Genomic DNA, 8,879 nt, shown 5'->3' with positions numbered 1-8,879 from the left:
TACGCAAATTGTTCTCACCACATGTATGCCGCAAGTTGCATTTTCGGATCGCAAATATACTATATACTTTATATTTTGAAGCATACATTCTCTATCCATAACTCCTTTCACTATAAATAGTAATTACCTTCTCACGATCATTTTTTCTATAAACAAATTATGAATGTCTTATAGCAACAACATAGTTTTTAATACATCTTCTAAAACTAGCAGCATCCTTGAAATTTTGCCCTTCACCATGGGTGTAGTTAATCCAAGAATCTAGGGTATTCAACAATGGGGTTTGTTCAATCTCCTCATCACTCCTTGACTGTGTCTATTCCTCCTTAACCCTTATCAGTATGATACGATTAATAGTGCCAACTTAACTATATCATATGCACTTGTGCTAGATGCAACATATAATATTATCAAACTACAATATCAAGAGGGATATAATATATGTTACCTCCCCAAATTTAGGCTGTCGTCGACATGTTCATTTTTGCTCTCTACCCTCAAATCGATCATGCTCAGCTTCATACACATATGAAAATGTATCATATTGAGCACATCATCATCATCGTTCAAAGTCACATACATCTTATGTTGCGGAGCTAGGTATTGCAGAATCATAGATTCGGGAGTAATCTCCGCATATTTTTTTTTTCCAAGACACACATATATCCATTAAACTACAACCACTTAAAATTGAAATCACAAACTAGTTTTTACATTTACAACTACCCAAAAATGCAAGGTTGCAAGGCCCACTTCCAGAATCCATTTTAACCTAATTCACAAAAATATAACATTTGATCCAATCATATAAGATCAAAGCTTCATTCATATACAATTCAAGAATTTTATTTTTCCAGAGATTTCTTAATGATTTAAGAATTTTTATATTCAAGAACTAAACAATAACAATTTGCCATCAATTCATCTCTAGATAACACAAATCTAATCAGAAAATTAAACCCCAAATCTTATCTTGTTCACAAACCCAGTTTTATTCAATCTCACAAATTTTAAGCATCATACTGCTTAAATTGGGTATAATACTTTATTTATTAATAATCACTATAAATGTCCAGATATATTCTTTCTTTCAATTGAAGAAGATGCAATACAAATACATTCATAAATTTGCAATTCCAAAATAGAAACTGAATTTTATTCATCCTCAACCTCACATAATTGAAAACACCCATGAACTAAAACACCTATGACCTAAAGCTTCGATTTTTCACACAAGAATAGCCAATTAATCGAAATCTAGGGAAGAAAATTATAACTTACCGATGATTTTTGGGTTGTAGGTGAAAGTAGGGTTCTGCTGGTTCTCCGATTTCTACCTTCAACGTCGAAGTAAGGGAAGGTCAAGTCGTCACCTATGGTTTGGAGGGAAAGTCGGGGACTGCGTCACCGATGACTTGGAGTCGCAGAGGGAGGGACTGCACCAACAGTTGGGAGAGAAATAAGCAATATTTGAGGGTTTTAATTTAATACGAGGGTAAGTTGGTAATTTCACATGTGTTATGGAGTTGAAATAAATAAACTGATTTAGTTAGGTATCGGGAAAAAAGAAAATTTGATACAGGGACTGGAGGTAAATGTTTAGATTTACAGGAGGATTTTAGAGTAATTCTTTAATATTATTACATTTATATTTTAAACTAGAAAATTAATTATTTTTCTAATTAGAATTTTACCAAAAAAAAGAAGAAAATTTAAATTGGTCTCCATGCGGTTCCTCTTTAAATGCAACTCACTTTTAGCATTCGAATCTAATAATTAGCACAAGAACCAAGCACCGTAGGCAAATCGGCCGGATCTATCCACCGCCTCCTCCTTCTTCTTCGTGCATAGGCCAAGCCGCCTCCTCCCACCCCTTCATCCTCTCCCACTCTAGAGACATCACCACTGACCTCCTCGACGAATGCCTCACCTTCGTCTTCCACTTCCTCGACGCCGCCGACCGCCAAATATGCTCCCTTGTCTGTCGCCGATGGCTCCTAGTCGACGGCTATTTCCGCACCCACCTCTCCCTCCAAGCCCGCACTTCCCTCCTCTAGGCCGCACCAGCCCTCTTCTCCTGCTTCGAAGCCATCTCCAACCTCACCCTCTGCAGCAGCCGCCACTCCGCAAGCATCAACAATGACGCCCTCGAGCTCATCGCTTCTCGGTGCCCCAATCTCCTAAGCCTCAAGCTCCGGGCTTGCTGTGACCTCATGGATGCCAGAATGGCTGCCCTTTCTCGTCACTGCCCGTTCCTATGCAAGCTATCAGTCTACTCCTGCTGCTTCGGCGCCAAGGGCATTCACATTGTTCTCGAAGGATGCCTCCTTCTCGAGGAGCTCTCTGTCAAGCGGCTTCACGACCTCCACGATCTCACTGCCATCTCTGGTCTCGCTGTCGGTGCTACATCTCTATGTAAAAATAAGAATAGGGAGAGAGCAAAGAATAATATGAGAGCAATAAAATCTATTGTTCATTGATATTTGCCCTAAGGACAATACAATATATAATGTTTAAAAAGTATTTGGTCAATTGACCAATTAATAAATAACAGAATTATTCTAAGAATAATTCTGAGAATTATTCTAATAATTCTGAGAATTATTCTAATAATTCTAATAGAATTATTAGAATAATCCAAATACTAATTTGATTTGATTTGGTGATTTGATCAGATCAATTCTGGTAATTCTCTTTTATATCTTTTACCCCTCGACAAACTTAATAGGAGATCTTTGGCGTTGAGTTTGCTTGCCAACTTGTTGAAACGTTGTCTGGATAATGGCTTAGTAAAGATATATCAATGATTTGATCTTCAGCAGAAATATAAGAGACGGATAACTGCTGAGTTGCCACACATTCACGAACAAAATGGAAATCAATTTCCACATGTTTTGTACGAGCATGAAAGATTGGATTTGCTGTGAGATATGTTGCTCCAATATTGTTGCACTAAATTTTTGGTACAATATTTGATGCAAGATGAAGTTCAGAGAGACGTGATTGAAGCCAAATAATTTCTGACGTTGTATTTGCTATAACTTTATATTCTGCCTCAGTACTTGAACGAGATATTGTAGGTTGCTTTTTCAAATTTTATGAGATAAGATTTTGTCCAAAAAATATTGCATATCCACTAGTAGAGCATCTATCTTTAAGAGAACTTGCTCAATCCACATCACTATATTCATGTAAATCTCGAGACGATTAGCGATATAAAAGAAGACTATGTAGAATAGTACCTTTGAGATATCGAAGTATTCTTTTTATATTATCCCAATTTTGCTCAGTTGGAGCATGCATGAATTGACAAGTACGATTTATCACAAAAGTAATATCAGGACATGTGATAGTGACATATTGTAAGGCTCCAACAATACTTCAATAAATTTGTGGATTAGACAGAGCAGGAGAGGATGAAGTTGGAGAGTTGTTTATAGCAATTGGTGTAGAGACCGGACGCGCTCCATCCATTTTGGCTCTTTGAAGAAGTCCAGTAATATATTTGCTTTGAGAGAGAAGATAGCCATCCTCATGTGAAATAAGCTCAATACCAAGAAAAAAATGAGCAATACCCAAATCTCAAGTAGGAAATTATTGTTTGAGAAGACTTAATAATGTTGTGATACCCTTGTAATCATTGCTGGTTATCAGAATGTCGTCCACATAAATAAGAAAAAATATCATAGATCCATCATTATATTTGTGAAATAGAGATGAGTCAGTCTTTGATCCAGAAAATCCTTGAGCTTGTAACCAATTAGATAATCGATGAAACTATAAATGAGGAGCTTATCAAAGACCATATAAGGATTTCTTAAATTGGTAAACATGAGATGGAAATTGTGGATGAATGAACCCAGGTGGTTGCTCCATAAATATAGTTTTCTCAAGATGACCATGGAGAAATGCATTTGAAATATCCAATTATCGTACAGGATAATTAGAACTAATAGCTATTGATAATAATAATCTAATAGATCTAATTTTGATGATTGGGCTAAAAGTGTCATTAAAGTCAATACCTAGTTATTGACTAAATCCTTTAGCTACAAGTCGAGCTTTTAATCGTTCAAGAGAACCATCAGCTCGATGCTTAAGATGGAATACTCATTTAAAGCCCACAACATTCATTGAGGGAGTGTGTGGAACTAGACTCCATGTTCCATTTCGAAGAAGTGCATCAAATTCTGTAGCCATTGCACTATGCCAGTTTGGATCCTTGCTTGCTTGTGTAAAACAAGTTGGTTCAATAGATTTTGAAGAGACTACTAGAGCTCATGGAAGGGGATATCGAGTTTCATTTGGTGGGTAACGCTCATAAATATCACTAATGGGAAGCATGCAGCGAGGAGCATTTTCATCTGAATCATTTATTGATGGCAACGAGGAAGTAGGCTGACATGGTGATGTAGATGACGGACTTGCATTATCTGAGGATCCAGAACTAGAGAGCATATTATCTTCGACCGTCGAAGCTTCCAAGATTGGAGCAACAACCTGAGGTAATTCTGATGGTTTATGAGAGTTATTAGAGAGTTCCGGAGCAGGACCTAGGATGCCATCACTTCTGACAATATTAGGTGGCATCAAGAAGGTGCCACTTGTATTTAGAGGAGAGATCGAAGAAGCTACCGAAAAAGGGAATAGAGACTCATCAAAAGTAACATGTCATGAAATATAAATTCATCCTATTGGTATATGCAAGCAACGATAACCATGGTGCAAATTGCTATAACCAAGAAAAATACATTGTAGTGAATGAGAGTCAAGTTTGTTTTTACAATAGGGGCGTAACCATGGATAACATGCGCAACCAAAAATTCAAAGGAAAGTGTAATAAGGGGTTTGATTATAAAGTTTTTCAAAAGGACACTTATGATTGAGCAATGGAGTAGGAAGTCGATTTATGAGATATACTACAGTGCTAACAGCTTCATCCCAAAATTTACACTGAACTGATGCATGATGAAGAAGAGCTAAGGCAGTTTCAACTATATATCTATGTTTTCTCTCAACAGAGTCATTTTGTTCTGGAGTGTGAGGACAAGAAACTCGATGAACAATTCCACAAGAGAAAAGATGACAATGGAGAGCTTGATATTCACCTCCCCAATTAGAATGAAAAGAGAGTATTTTACAATTAAAATATCATTCAACTTGAATTTGAAAATTACAGAATATATCAAATAAATCAGATTTCCTTCTCATAGGATAGAGCCAAATATATTTACTAAAATGATCAATGAAGGTAACATAATATTGGAAACCTTGATTAGACAAAATAGGTGCAGGGCCCTAAACATTAGAATGGATTATTTCAAGTGAAAAATTAGAAATATGATCAGATAAGAGAAAGGTAGTTTATGACTTTTAGATTCCATGCATGCCCTACATAAATAAGATGGAGAGGAGGTAATGGAAGTAGATAAACTATACCTATTGATGATTGACTGAATAATACAAAGGGAAGGATGACCAAGTCAAGCATGCCAAGCTGGTTTATTTGTGCGTTCACCAACAAAAGCTTTGATTGAAGAACTCTGAAGATAGTAGAGGCCATTTTTGATTCTCCCATAAAACACAATAGCATTTGTTCCTCTATCTTTTATAAGATAATGATTATGATGAAACTCAAAAATGACATTGTTATCAAGACAAAATTGACGTGTAGAAAGTAAATTTTTAGTGATAGATGGAACATGAAAGACATTGCGCATGTGAAAAGTTCGATTAGATAAATGAACGTATGTGTTTCTAAGATTAGCAATTCGCAAACCTGAACCATCACCTACTTGAACTGTATTTGAGTCATAATATGACATTACATCTTTAAGGATATTATAATCTGATGTGACATGATGAGTTGCTCCAGTGTCAATATATCAATCAATAGATGAAAACTTTGAGGTTTTACCACAAGTAGGCACAGATGAGAGGACTTTAGGATATACTTATGAAATAGATGGTTGTCTTGAAGCTGTAGGACCACCAATGAAATTGAGTCAAATGGACTAGGACATTGAATATCAAAATGTCTATTTCTGAGAAAATTTTTATATTTTACCCGAGACCAATCAAGTCTTTTAGGGCATATATTTCCAATATGACCAACGATGTGACAAATCTGATATCGGTCTAAACTTTGCTTTTGACCTCTTTGATGTCGTTGAGTATTTGACATCTAAAGTAAAAATAACTTGTCCGGCGGTAGCTATTGGACGACGTCACAAGAAAGAGCTTCTACCTTGTGGTTGACGACCGTGTAGAAAAACCACAGAGACAAAATCATTAAGGAAACTTTTTTTTTTGTGGAAGTGAAACACATAGATTAAGGAAGAGGAAAGAGAAATAAAGGAGTTGGCGATGGAAGAAAATAGAGAAGAACAAGAAAATTAAAATACGTAGAAAAGAAGAAGAGGCTCGAGGTAAAAAAATTAAAAAGGGTTCACTGTTTATTGGATCTCCACCTCAAGAAGTTGAGGGAAGATAAAAAGAGATGACTCTGATACCATGTAAAAATAAGAATAGGGAGAGAGCAAGAAATAATATGAGAGTAATAAAATCTATTGTTCATTGATATTTACCCTAAGGATAATACAATATATAATGTTTAAAAAGTATTTGGTCAACTGACCAATTAATAAATAACAGAATTATTTTAAGAATAATTCTGAGAATTATTCTAATAATTCTAATAGAATTATTAGAATAATCTAAATACTAATTTGATTTGATTCGGTCAATTGTAGTAATTCTCTTTTATCTCTTTTACTCTAAGCTCCGTGTGCCTTGAGGATCTCTATAACGGCTAGTGCTTTTCGCTCTCATCGCCAACTCCCCTTACCTCAAGACGCTGAAGCTTATTTACTGCTCCAAAGACTGGGACACTCTCCTGGAAGCCATGGATGGCCAGGTGCCTGGCAACCCCGGCCATTCGACTCAGGAGGCCCAGGGTGAAAAAATAAAATGAGGTTCAAAATAAATTTTTAATAATATACAATTCATCTATAACGATTTCTTCTAGTATTTCTATTTGCAAAATCGTCTATAATATTATCAGTTTCAATATTTTTCAAAATATCTTTCTTAATACATAAAATTGTCAATCCATTTAATTTTTCTTGCGACATTAACAATCTCATATATGTTTTCAATAATTTTAATTTTAAAAAACTCCTTTCAGCTGATACTATCGTAATAGGCATAGTCAACAAGATTCTATAAGCAATTGCAACATTTGAATAACAATTTATACTTCGAACAAATTCAAGAATATCAATTATAGACATTACTACATTTGGTAAAGTTATTTGTAATATTTTTTAATTTGGTAAATAAATCATCTAACTTAACATCTGATGAGTTGTTATGAGTTAGAGTAGATTTTAGATTGACACAACATTTTCGCAATTCATCATCGTCCAAAGTTTTTAACATTTTTGAATCAAATAAAAATCCAAATATATTTTCAAAAGTTTTCATTTACTCAAATCTACATTTTAAAGAAGCAATCGTCATGCCCACAACAACAACAAAATAATCAATTCTAAAGGACTCTGATAGTGAAACTTCATCGTCCTCTCTTTCATTAAATTATTTTTTCCTAAAAATATGATGCTTTGTTGTAAATATTGGTTCTATATTAATATATGATGCAAGACATTTAGTAATAGTCAAACTTGCAACAAAACCATCATGCATATACTTTTCAAAAAATAAGATTATACCTTCCAATTGTTTCATAACAACCCTAAATCCCTAATTTTTCATTTGTTTACCACTTTGCAAATTGCAACCTAAAATGATAAAAGGAAAAGACAATATCAAAAAGTTCTGAAATATGAATTTGGGCCCAACTACCCAAGGCCTCATAATACTTTAAAAAAAATTTGGGCCCTCCCAAATTCTGGGCTCAAGGCCATTGCCCAGTGTGGTCCACCTCCAGGGCCAGCCTTGGTGCCCGGGCTAACCGAGCTACACCTTAAACGGCTTCAGGTGAGTGACCGTGGCCTCATCCCCCTATCCGCCCGCGTTGACCTCAAGTTCCTCCACCTCGTCAAGATGCCAGAGTGCATAACATTGGCCTTGTCACTGTGGCTGAAAGCTGCCCCTGCCTCCACAAACTCCATGTCGACGGATGGAAGGCGGACCACATCAGTAACGAGGGCCTAGCCACCGTGGCCCAGCGGTGCGCCGGTCTCCAAGAGCTCGTTCTCGTCGGTGTCAATACTTCAATTCAGAGCTTGGAGCTCCTGGCGACCAATTGCGTCTCCCTGGAACGTCTCGCTCTCTGTGGCAGTGAAATTGTCGGGGACGCCGAGATCGCCTGCGTCGCGGCCAACTGTGCGTCGCTGAAGAAGCTCTGCATCAAAGAGTGCCATGTTTCCGACCAGGGCATGGAATAATTCACCATCGGGTGCCCCAAGCTGGTCAAGGTCAAGCTGAAGCGATGCGCCAGGGTGACTCTAGAGTGCGCGGAGCGGCTGATGGAGAGCAGGCATGACCATCTGTTAGTGAACTTAGAGGCCATCGACGGGGAACCGGACGACAAGCAGGGGAGCCTTGTCATTGTCGAAACAGTTGTAGTCTAGGAGAACAACAACGGCGATGGGATCCCTACATGATGTAAAAGTAGGCGCGCGACGACGAGGATGAAATTTTGGTGTCATTAGAATTAGGGTGATTGAGTTGGTTTGATTATTGGAGTAAAAAATTTTCTAGCATAATGATGATATAATCTCATTAACAATTCCTTAATCTTATTCCTCTTGTCTGCTGCTATGGAAGAGGCATAAATATTGTCAAAATAGAATTCAACATATTTCATTTTATAATGAGGATCCAAAACCACTGCAATATACAATAGCAAATTGGTT

At 36.7% G+C, this 8,879-nt stretch overlaps 1 pseudogene; it reads left to right on the top strand.

The window, feature by feature from the left end:
- The first annotated feature begins 1,726 nt into the window (after window positions 1–1,726).
- LOC121986718 lies at window positions 1,727–8,594 on the top strand (annotated as a pseudogene).
- Window positions 8,595–8,879: the final 285 nt, after the last annotated feature.

Source organism: Zingiber officinale, chromosome 5B (genome assembly GCF_018446385.1).
Source record: "Zingiber officinale cultivar Zhangliang chromosome 5B, Zo_v1.1, whole genome shotgun sequence".
NCBI classification, from domain to species: domain Eukaryota; kingdom Viridiplantae; phylum Streptophyta; class Magnoliopsida; order Zingiberales; family Zingiberaceae; genus Zingiber; species Zingiber officinale.
Note: the sequence above shows the minus strand (reverse complement) of the source record. Positions and strands in the feature narration are given on the sequence as shown.